We start from the raw sequence: 12773 nt of genomic DNA, 5'->3' as shown, positions 1-12773 counted from the left end.
TCTAAAATAAATAAATGGAGTCTAAAAAAAACAGTGGCTGATGTTTTAGACACTCAATACAACTGTGAAATTTTATTAGGTATGTCCATGAAGTTCTTGGATGTACTCTTAGGACTGTCAGTTTCATGTGTTTATATCTAGGTATTACAGTACATAGCATGTCACATGTTCTAACCCATTCATGACAGTTGTTGCTACTGAAGCCCTCTTCAACATTTTCCTAAAGACAACATTTTTCTGATATTTTCTAAATTTTCCCATTGTTCCAGTTTTTAGAGTATAACACTCACTGAGGAGTTTTTAAAAACCAATTTGTTTCTTACTAATTCACATAAACTTCCCTATTCCAATTTGTTTCTGAAATACATATCAAAGTATAAAAAAATTTCTTGCTCTGCTTATTTATTTCACTGCTTACTTATTTCCAATCTGTACCATTTTATATGAAGCTTCCCTAAACTGCCAAGATCTCTTCTATGGGTCCCCGTCCCTGGCCTCATCTGATTAGATTATTGGAAGATCTTTAATTTAAGGGGAGTTAGTCCATAGGCAGCTAGTCATAGGTGATTTTGCATGCCTAGAAAGATGATCTGGGTCAATCAGATTCATTTCCTAGAACTGAAGATTAGGAAATTAAAAAACTAACCTAGTATCAATGGTAACAAAAGTGGCAGTATTTTTCTGACTCCCTGATTTTTTTTTGACAAGCAAGTATTATAAACTTTATCATCTGGGAACTTCCTGCAATGTGAGAATTATCAAAGTAACATAAAATCAGGGTAGGGATGTTCTTATAAAGAGAAGGAAGCTTTAAGGCAGAGTGAAAATACTCCATGGAAGATACAGCAACAACTCAATGTTCTGTGAAGTATTAGATCCCTTAGTGAAGATAATCTCTATTGCTCTGAATCATGGAATCCATGAAAATATTACCAGAACCAGAGAAATTACCTAGAAAGTGGGACAGGAAAGGACTTGATCTTAATACTTGGATATACAACTTTTAGTAGAAAATTAGCAGCTTGGTAGCATGCAGTTATACTTATAGTTCATAATTTTTTAAATAGTTTGGAAATTTGACCTTTACCCAACTATGAGATTAAATAATTTGGAGAAAAAGAAGTCTAGTATTGTTAGAAATTATAGACTGCTACTTTTTACATGTGCTTGATTCAAACATCTTTATTACCTGCTTTAAAAAAATTGTTCAGTTAGAGAAAAGTCAACAATTGCTTACATTTAATTTGATAAGTCACCAAAGAAATTTTGATATTGAAAGGTATGGGGGAATTGTACTAGATTGAGACAGAAATCAGGATTTGGGGCTCAGCTCTGCCTAACCCTTAATAGTCATTCATTCTTTATTTCATGTATTCATTTAATTATCTATCTGCAACCAGGATGTTTGGATTTGAATACCATCCCTGTCACTTGGGATCTCAGGCATATTATTATTTAATCTCCATTTCCTTATTTGTAAATGAGGATAACACTACCTACCTCATAGGTTTGTTGTATTAACTACATAATATACTTACAGCAGTACCTGACATACAATAAGGTCTAGTAAGGACTGAGACTAGGGTGAGGCAAGAGAGGCACCTAAAGGGCAAAATTTAAGGAAGTGCTTGCACAACCCTGAAAGAGCAAGCCTCCTCAAATTTTGCCCTGCACCCCTCCATCTTATTCTAGTCCTGATCCTAGGTTAAGCTATTATTGTTCATTCATTTGTGTATATTTTATCGTGGAAAGGTATAAGGAGAGTTTTGGTAGGCACACAAAAATGGGGATATTTAGAATTCCTACTCCATCAAATTTTTGTGAGGACTACATGAGATAATTCACATAAAGAGCTTAGCATAGTATCTGGCATGTAATAAATACTAAATAAATGTGAGCTTTAAAAAGAGAAAGGTGATGGACTTGGTAACCTCTAACATTGCCTTCTACCTCTAAAAATCTGTATTCTAAGACCTAGCTAGTTAAAATGTTGTAATTATTGATAGCTGCTTTGAAGAAAGGTGGCACCAACATTTAGCAGTGTAACTCTGTGCGGGTGGGATCATTACAGAATAAAGAGAAAACGTGTTCTTAGTCTTTAGGGGCTCACAATCAGGCTGAAAAAAGGCAGGTGAATAAGTAAAACATATTCTCATACATATGTAACAACACTATTTATATCCAAATACACATTCTATGGGGAATGGCATGCTGTTGAGATGGAACTCTTTGGAAAGCTGCTTTATCTTCCAGTCAGTCAGGAAAGATTTTGAGAAAGAGGCCAGCTTTGAGTGTTCTTTGATGTGTTCACTAGAAGAGTGTCATTGTTTAGTCTGATGGAAGTTTGGGAGGGTGTTAGAAGGATGGCAGATAGAATGGGTGAATTTTTAGGTTATAGCCGAATCACTGAAAAAAATGAGAAGGTAAAGGTAGACATATTAAAAAGCGAAATGATGGGATAAAGGAACATAGTTTAGCCTGAGGATATGCAAGAGAGATATTGGATGATCTTGATGGGCAGGCCCTAAAACTTACTGTGGAGGTGATGGGGCCCTTAAAAGTTTGTTAATATAACTAACTGCTCATTTGCCTATCTCACCTATCAAGATGAGCCTCTTACATAATTGATTATCTATTGGCTGTTATCTAAGGGCCACAGAAAGTACAGAACTGCTGAAAATCCCTGTTAATTTGGCCCAAATTGGTATAGATTATATTTCTGTCAAGAGAGATTTGTTACAGGAGGCCTGGGGGGTCTCCCTTGGTTAAGCATCTGCCTTCAGCTCAGATCATGATTCCAGGGTCCTAAGACTGAGTCCCACATCAGGCTCCCTGCTCAGCAGGATGCCTCCTTCTCCCCTCTGCCTATCACTCTCGCTGGTTGTGCTCACTCTCTCTGACAAATAAATAAAATCTTAAAAAAAAAAAGACACAGAGAGAGAGAGAGATTTGTTAGACTTTCTTGTTATTAGTTAATTGGTCAACAAGTGATAAAGGTCCACATGCCACTCAAAAGTAGAACAACATCTTTATATAACATAAATTAAGTATTGCCTCTGATATTTGTGGAAAATATAGGAAAAACATAAACATTTCCTAGTGGCTTTGACTTTGAAGTAAAGACATACCCAATGTAGATGCTTAAATATTTCTCCAGTGGCATGCAGCATAGTACATGTTATGCAGTAGGTGCCTAATAAGTACTTGTTGAATGAATCAGTAAATAAAAGAGAATTGTCTTTGGATTAGGTGGAAGTAATTGTGCAATGCTTCTTAAGTGTGTATATTATTTCATATATTTATTCTAAGGATGATGTTGCAGAAACAAATATATATGAAGTACACATTATGGAATTATAGAAGTAAAATGTTAATTGATGCAGATGTAATTATTTTTGACAAGTTTTCAGATAAAAGGGATGTTTTGTGTAATATATCCTTAAAATTAAATGGAAGTCAATAGAAAAGTCTAAGAAACTAAATTCACAAGAGTTAAAGGCTTTTAGAGCTGTAAAATGTCTTATGAGGAGTGCAGACGGAGGCTTTGATATTAAAAAAGAACTTGCTATAAGTTCATTACCATCTTAATTGGGTTGTGAAGGCAACCCATATATCCCACCATAGGCAACACAATATTCCTTAATGGAATACTACACAGCTATTAATGTGTTATTGAAGTTGGAGAGTATTTAATCACATGGAGAGATATTAACAAAACATTAAGTGGAAAGAAAAACACCAACTTAAAAATCAGTTTGTGTCAGATTAACCTATTCAAACATGCACAGAAGAAGCCTGGAATAATAAGATCTAAAATCAACAGGGATCATTTCTGAGAGAGAGAATCACTGATTTCTTTTTTCCATGCTTATGTGTTTTTTTAAATCTAAAGAAAAGGACATGTATTTTAAAAAAGTTATTAAATTATTTCTTCAAATAAAGAAGAGACCAAAATGACCTGCTAAAACTAGGGACACTACTTTTTCTTTGTTTCGATATTGAACTCAATGTCAACATCCAGCTGCCTCTGACCTTGAATTTACTTATGCCAACGAGTCTCCCTTTTGCTTGTTGCATGGATTTAATGTTTCCTATTTTAATACAGCCACATCCTACCAAGTCCTAAATTTTACTTCAAAAAATAGATTTATGAACTAGATGACACACTTGCTTTTTGGTACCTGAGCTTACTTCTGGTTACCATGAATATTCAGGAGTATAGAGCATAATGGCTCCACTCTGCCCCATAAACTTTAATAAAGTAGAAGCAGTTTCTGGAGTGATAAGGGCATATGGTCTGTGAGGACAAGTATGTTTGCTGATGAATGGAATAAAGACAGAGAGTCAGAGAAGACTATTATCTGGGACCATTTCCGAACTGACCAGGGCTTGTAGAAAGGTCAAATTAGGCTGCTTAGCATTTTAAGGAAAATGATTTGATTTGTTTGCTTAATACAGTGTAAGTACCTCTGTCAACACATATAGTGTTTTAACATTATGAGCTTATTAAAATAGTAAATCTGTGGAGAACATTCAAATCTTCACACAATTATGCTTGAACCTAATGTACAAGTGAAAATAGGCAATGGTAATAACATCATACAACACTGGAGACAATTTCTCAGCCTGCAGGTACAAAAAACGTTACTGATTGCCTGAGCTTTGTGCCAGCTCCTTTTTATCTGTCTGCTTGCTGTTTTTCATTCAAATTATAACACCTTTTCCTACAAGATAAATTAACAGGTTTTTTTCCCCCCGAGTTTTAAGTTTAGATCCTTCGAAAAGCTTAACATAAAGTAGAGTCATTAGGCTTTGGTAAGAGGCCAAATTTAGGCAAAGCAGATACAAAAATACTTCATGTAAAATAAAAATTCAAATATGGGATGCATGCATGGAGCTGCCTGATTGCTGTATTTATGAGGGCCTGCAGGTTTGTTTTAATTTCTTCCTGCATTCATGAATCCTTGTTTTTATTTCTTTGCTATCCTTTCTCTTACTGTAGGGGGTTTGTATTTGGCTTTCATTTCCCCTTCCTGGTCCTCTTTTAACGAGGAAATTAATTTTTCTTATCATTCATTAGGAGATTTGTTTTGAAAGGTAAAAAGTGTCCTCTATTCTTTAGTAATCATTAATTTATTAAGGCAGAGTTCCACCTTGACTGTAAAGAGGTATAAGTGAGCATCTTGGTTTGGACGTATAGAATGGAGAGTGTGAGAGAGGAAAGATGGTAGATAATGACAATCTGGAGCCCAAAGCTCCTCATTTCAGAGACAGCCATGACTTTTAAATAGGCATTGTCCTTAAAATGTATCCAGGTTGGGGAAAAGTTGTGAGGTAAATGGTATCCCAGGTGGAAGACATTTCAGTATGTTTCCCTGACATCTTAGTTGAATGTGTTATTTTCCTAAGGTTCTGAGACATACATTTGTGAATCAACACCTACTATTAAGTATCTACTAAGTGCAATCACTTAGTTTGTATATATAAAAGCAAGGAGCAAACAGGGTCCAGATTTTAAGATGTTTCTAATCCAGACATGTTAATACCATCCCATGATATAAGACTTTACAGACTTAGTCATTTGACTTTTACATTAATCCTAAAAAGCAGATAAAAAGATTTCCAACTTATACATGATAAGAGTGGGTCTCAAAGATGGTAAGGATCACACAACTAGTAAGGGGCAGAGCTGGGACCTGATATCAAATCACCTGATTTTTTAAAAATTCAATTTAATTTTTTTTTTTTTTTTTTTAGTGTAATCATCTGATTTTCAATCCACCTAGCTTACTGGTTCTCACTGGGGATGGGGTGGGAATTTGAACCACCGAGGGAATATTTAAAAATGCTTATTGCTGGTGCCTTTACGTGTTCTGGCATAAACTCTTGGGGTTTAGATAACTACCCTCTCCTCTAGATGGTCTTAGACAACTGAAGAAGGTACAGTGAGGGGGCACCTGGGTGGCTCAGTGGGTTAAAGCCTCTGCCTTCGGCTCGGGTGGTGGTCCCAGAGTCCTGGGATCGAGCCCCGCGTCAGGCTCTCTGTTCGGCGGAGGGCCTACTTCCTCCTCTCTCTCTGCCTGCCTCTCTGCCTACTTGTGATCTCTGTCTGTCAGATAAATAAATAAAATCTTTAAAAAAAAAAAGAAGGTAAAGTGAGGTGGGTGGAAGGACAACCTCAAAAATATAAATATTTAAATATATATATGCATTTCTTCTCAGATGTTTTTGATATTCCTGCTCTACACAATTGCCCAACCAACAACTGCATTGGAAGAAATAACAATAGAAGCCAGGGTACAGTAGATGCCACTTGGGTAATGACAATAAGAATGTTGTGATTTCAGAGACCAGAAATACCATTTCTAACTCAGGTGGTCAGGGAAGTCTTTTAGAACAAATCAGGCCTTAATGGTGAATAAGAGGAATGTATGACTCAGGGAGTTCCTGAGACTAAATACTGAGAGAAGCTCAACCATATTTTTCTTCTGAGTGCCACCACTTGCTAGCTGTTCAACATTAGGCAAGTTTGACAATCTGAGGTTCATTTTTTTCACCTACAAAATGAGGATAATAACCAGCTCACTGGGATGCTGTGGGGAGTAAATGAGAAAACAGATCTTGATGCCTGGTATAGTGCCTGCTCAACATTCTGCTCAACAAAGTGGCATTCCCTGCCCTTCTCAAAGTTCTAAACAAAGTTTCTCAAATTTTTGGAAAATTTTATACTTTTTCTCACCTTAGCAGCGATAACCGTGCCTCATCTGTGGAGTCTGTCTGTCCTAAAAATCCTCTTTTAGAAGTTACATCCTCTAAGAAGTCTCTCCCTGGCATGTGATTCTGTCCTTTTTGAATTCTCTTAGAGGACTCCTCACTTTTGCTCTTTCCCTCATTTCACATTGTCTAGTGTTGCCTTATGCCTTATCAGCCTCCTGTTTGAAAACTTGTCTTTATATTGCTGCAATATCTATTTTATTAGCTTCTGAACAAATTTGGGCAAACTGGATGCAAAAGCCTTCATGTTCCCTTTGATTCTGGTGTGATAGGCCTGGACCTTAAATTAGTTCCTTGAGCTGGGGACTTGCTTCAATCACTTGGGATTTTTCTCTAATCTGTAACAGTTACACTAATCGGATTTAAAACTGACTGAACACTTTTATTATAGCTTGCCAGAGGTATGCATTAAAATTTAACACTGTTTCCTCTTTGAACAGAAAGAAAGTACTTATGGTGTGATTATATAGGATTAGAATTTTTCATTAAAAAGGGTTTTAAACACTTGGGCAAGTAGAAGGCAGAAACCTATTTAATGAGTTTTTAAAGGTAGTGAAAGTAAGCAAAGTTTAATAGAACCATTTTTCCTCCCCTCACATAAAGCTTCTCTTTCACCTCAATGTATCAGGCCATGCACAAATCATGGCCTGATGACTTGTAAAGGACTGCCATTTGCACACAGCAACAGAAGACTAAGCCTGTTATAAAACGAAGGAGAGATTATAGAGAAATCTAAGAGCAGATCAGAATGCTTCACAGCCTCAAGTTTGGAGAATTATCTGAATTATAACTAAGGTGATACTATAGACTCCACGCTCAACTGAGGAATTATGTTATGGTTTGTGATATCCTAATAAACTTATAGCCTAGATTCCTGAAGAAAGCCAAAAAGATCTGAGACTTTGAAGGTGGTAATTGAGATGTGGCGTTGTCTTGTCTGTGTGGCTCACAGTGGCGATGGGTGGATGGGGCTTATCCTGTGTGACTTGGTATTTATGGAGGTTGGCAGATGTGGTGCCATTTAATATACCCCAACACCACGGGCAAATGCAGAAGCCACAGAATACAAAGCCCAGGCCTCTGGAAACAGGAAATCTAGCCAAAATATTTAACCAAGTAATTTTATCACTGCCTTTGAAATGGCTATGGTATGCATTTTAGTTGGGTTCAGGAGCACACATATCTCAAATAAAGGACTTGGGTTGAAATAAATCTACCTCAGATCTGTTTACCCAGCAAGATCTGAAGATTCAATTTTCTAAGCATTTCTGAAATAAGAGTTGCTGGAATCAGAGCAAGGCAGCTCAGTGGCAACAGTTTAAGTTTTCTCTGATGTGAACTCTGATAGGAAGAGTAGCTATTGGAAATGTTGTGTGTACATTCTCATTTACGGCTAATTAGAAGTATTTTTGTGACTGAAGAAGGGGAAATGTGTCATGGGTGTCAGCACATTGCGCTGCACAGTTAATAAGAATTGGCACTAAAGCCACATGTATCATACTTGGAAGCAAACTTTGATGAAGATACAGTTTTAAAATTATTGTGTATACATTCTCATTTATAACTGATTAAAAGTATTTTTTAATCTGATATCTAGGATAGTGACATGAATGTCAGCAAAATGTATATACTAACAGTTATATATCTCAATTAAGAAAAAATAGACCACCAACATGGACTTGCACACTTCTTGAAGAACTGAGATTACCAGGAAACAGGAAAGAGAATCCTTCAGGTTAGACCAGACACTTGGGAGGAGGGGGGTTTGCCCTGTCGCATCAGTATCCAAGTGGAACCTTTGGGGTCGTTTCCTTCCTTTTCTTTCTTTCCTTGTCTTGTCATCCTCCTCCTTTTCCCTTCCTCCTTCTTTTTGTTCCTCCCTTCCTCTCTCTAACTCCTTTCTTTCTTCCTCTCTTTTTTCTTTCTTTCTTTTTTTGTTTTTCTTTCTTCCAGGAAGTAGAGGCTGCTTACTTACAGGAGCAGAGTGGCTGCATGTGAGTGGTTACCCAGGCCAGAATAACAGTGAGGCATATCTTTTCTCCCTGCCTAACTAATGGTGTATTTGAGCCCTCCAGCTATTTTCCTTCTCAGTCAACTATAAAGAAATAATAATAGCTAGTCTTTATGTATCATTTACTATGTGCCAGGTACCATTCTGAAAGCTTTACCTGTATTTCCTATTTAATTTTCTTAACAGCTCTATGAAGTAGGTAATATATTATCTCCATTTTACAAAGGGGGAAACTGAAGCCCAAAGAAATGAAATAACCTGTCCAAGGTCACACAACCATAAGTGACAGAGCCAAGATTTGAATATAGTTGTCAGGTCCCAGAGTTTGTACTCTTTACCACTATGCCAAACTGCCTCTCCATATTTTGTTATTAATCTACAACTACTGAAAAACTTAAAACAGGAAAAGTGTGAGGTAGAAAGTAAAAGCCTACCTGAAATCCCATGTTTCAGAGATGATTATTGTTATTATATTGGTGACTATCTCTCTTTCATCTGTCGTAAGCACGTACTCATATTTGTATGGTTTTACCTGAATGGAATAATACGTCACAGATGTGGTTTTTAAATAAAGACCTCTTTTTGTTTCACTAACCTCCCCTCTTCTATTCCCATATACCCAAACACATTTAAAAAGCTAGCATGTATCCTTTTTAAAGTATATATTCATACATAATTTAAAAATAAATGTTTACATATACATTTGCAAATAAGGATGTTTATGTACAGATATGGAGCTTTCTGAGGAGCTATTTTTGTTTTGTATTACAAAATGACATTGTATCGTAACACTATTCTGCATCTTCCCTATATATATATATATATTTTTTTAAGATTTATTTATTTATTTATTTGACAGAGAGAGATCACAAGCAGGCAGAGAGGCAGGCAGAGAGAGAGGAGGAAGCAGGCTCTCCGCCGAGCAGAGAGCCCGATGCGGGGCTCGATCCCAGGACCCTGAGATCATGACCTGAGCCGAAGGCAGCGGCTTAACCCGCTGAGCCACCCAGGCGCCCCGCATCTTCCCTATCTTATGCAACAGTATGTCTTAGAAGTTTCTGATTAAGGGGCGCTGGGGCGACTCAGTCAGTAAGTCCACTGTTGATTTTTGGCTCAGGTCATGATCTCAGGGTCCTGAGACTGAGCTCTGTGGAGTCCACTTGAGATTCTCTCTCTCCTTCTGCCCTCCTCCCACTTGCTCTCTCTCTTTCTCAGGGGGAAAAAAAAAAGGCTTCTGATGTCAACTTGATTAGTTTACCTCACCTTTTTGGGGGAGTGGGGAGAAGGCAAGGGAGGGAGAATCTTAATCAGCCTTCACACCCAGGGTGGATCTCAGGACCCTGAGGTCATGACCAGGGCCGAAATTAAGAGTGGGAGGCTTAACCGACTGAGTCACCCAGGCACCCCAAATCTCACTCTTTTTAATGGCTGCATATTATTTCATTGCATGGCCATTTTTATATATTCCTCCAACAACAAAATTCTGCTGTTAATATTTTCCTACCATAGGTAGAATTTTGGCTGTTTTCTCTCCAACGCAAAGCCGGAGACAAGGACTTGCATGCCTCTTATTCATTAGGGAAGCGATCCAGGTCGGAGTCAGGAGTGCGACCGGGGACAGTGAAACAGAGAAGGTATGACACTGTGGTTTGTGCCCACGGTGGGCCAGTGGATTCTCCCTGTCTGAGTGGTCTTACCGACAGAGCCTTTAAAACATGGTGTTTTATGCTTCGGCCCACATTCCCCACAACCAGGAATCGTTTCTCCGGGGCTAACAGCTCGGCATGTGCAGACTGCGCCTGGGCGGGTGTAGAGCCCCGGGGGCAGATGGGAAACGCGTGTGGGCCGCATGCGTGGTTCTGCTCCTCCTGTTTCGCTGGTTGCCGCTTCGGTTCTGGAATGGGAAGGTGGTTTCAGAGGAGCTGAGGCTTCTGGGACAGAAAGCCATTCCTGCTTTCCTTTGTATTTTCCCATCCTGGAGATCAATGGTTTTTATGCAGGGGACGAACTTTTACCCTTTGCCTTGGCAATCACAATGATAGTAATATAGCTTGTCTTCCGCCCCAACTTTGTATCGAATGCCCTACACAATACATCTGCGTCTTTACAACAGCCATTTATCAGGTAGGTGTTTTATGTAGGGGAGACCCAAAGAGATTATGAGGGAGGAGCATTTGTACCCTGTTATCTTTGTATTGTCAGTGGCTAGCATATGCCTGTTGCTTAAAGAATATTCAGTCTGCACTTTTTTTTTTTTAAGATTTTATTTATTTATTTGACAGACAGAGATCACAGTAGGCAGAGAGGCAGGTAGAGAGAGAGAGGAGGAAGCAGGCTCCCCGCTGAGCAGAGAGCCTGATGCGGGACTCGATCCCAGGACCCTGAGATCATGACCTGAGCCGAAGGCAGAGGCTTAACCCACTGAGCCACCCAGGCGCCCTCAGTCTGCACTTTTAAGGGAATGCCGTTGAAGTAACTTGTGCTCAGTTACACACCCACTATGTGGCAAATCTGGCCCTTAAACCCAGGACTTTTTGCGTCCAAAACCTGTATGTCTTTTATTAAACCCCTGAAGCCTAAAGAATTTTGTGAAACTTCTTGCAAATTTTAAGGCAGAATATGTAAAATTGTTCATCCTAAATTTTTTGAAAGCTTATTTTTTAATGGGAAGAGGAAAATACAAAACATTTTATAAAATAAAATAAGATGAATTTGATATATTTGGGCTATGTTTGTGTTATGATAAAATGAGTTTTAACTACTTATTGAATAGCATTTACAGACCATGAAAAACATTACATGAAGTTTTTATTTTTAGATTTTATCCACTCTGTCTTGAAAATCTTGAAAACTTTATAGTTGTATAAAAAGGAAATAGCATTACTATCCTAAATTACTCCAGTTGTTTTGAATCTGGACTATTACAATGGCCAAGCTTCTTCCATACAGAGATTTGTTTAAAATGGAAAAAATTGGGGAGCCTCATGAGTATAAGGTACAGCAACTAATCATTAAAGGGGGACTCCTAGAAACCGGTATTTCCAGTCATTCTTTGGTTTGGCTCCTCATAGGGTTCTCCTGCATCTAGCAATGCACCACAAAAAGGTTTAGGATGAATGAGGCGTATTTGTCATTTGAGAAGTCATTGTCTTAGATTTCTGGGCCTCTTTAATAAATCCTTTTGACCAAACTTTCTTGAAACATTTTCTTTTCCTGACTTTCTAGTTTCCTGACTTCTTGTTTTTATTTTTTTAAATATAAGACACATGTTAATGACAAAAAACTAAGCCATACAAAATACAAAGAATACAAAAAGCACCCTAAATCCCACCACCCAGATAAAACATTGTTATCCTCCTCCCTAACTTCGATGTGACATTACCTTTTGGTGATTCATCCCTTCCTTTCTTTGTGTTTTGGCTAACTCCTCTTCTTCCTTCCAAAATATAATTTAATTCCTAAAACAAAACCTATGGGTTGGATATAATCAATCTCATTTTACAAATGCAGAAACTGATCTCTCCATGCCAGTGAAGATCTCTGAATTCTGTGATCTGTGATTGTCAGGGTAAGTCTGAAATAAAAGTTTCATAAATGTCTCTATTTTAAACTTCTAGAGATGCTAACCTGCATTTGAAAGGTCAAGGGTTGGCACATCTGTCTCTAGAATCCTAGGATGGGATTCTCTTGAATAAAGTTTTCTCTTATGCTTTTGTGTTTCTGTCTGTTGGACAGTAAACCAAACAAGCCAACAACAAAAACTTTAGTACAGAAAATAAGCACATCTGTAGTAAATTGTTTCACTTCAAAAAAGACTTTGGGCCATTGTAGTTTGAGGATAAAACCAAGCTTCTTGTCAAGGCTCTTTTACTTCTCTCTCTTGGGTTGTTTCTTATTTATTTCATCTCCATGAAAGTATGTTATGGTTTGACAAATAAACCGTGGATACTCAAAAAAGTGCATTATGTTTCCAGAATACACTGTCTTC

At 37.8% G+C, this 12773-nt stretch overlaps 1 long non-coding RNA gene across 1 annotated transcript in view; it reads right to left on the bottom strand.

The window, feature by feature from the left end:
* Positions 1-10730, bottom strand: part of LOC125104986 (uncharacterized) — a 115472-nt gene extending 104742 nt beyond the window's left edge. The window contains exons 1-2 of the long non-coding RNA XR_007128777.1: positions 10483-10730; positions 9220-9317 (exon numbers count right to left, since the gene is read on the bottom strand). This is a non-coding gene — a long non-coding RNA (uncharacterized LOC125104986). The remainder of the gene's footprint in view (positions 1-9219; positions 9318-10482) is intronic.
* Positions 10731-12773: the final 2043 nt, after the last annotated feature.

Source organism: Lutra lutra, chromosome 7 (assembly GCF_902655055.1).
Source record: "Lutra lutra chromosome 7, mLutLut1.2, whole genome shotgun sequence".
Taxonomy (NCBI): Eukaryota; Metazoa; Chordata; class Mammalia; order Carnivora; family Mustelidae; genus Lutra; species Lutra lutra.
The sequence above is the reverse complement of the archived record's forward strand: the minus strand, read 5'-3'. Positions and strand labels throughout refer to the sequence as shown.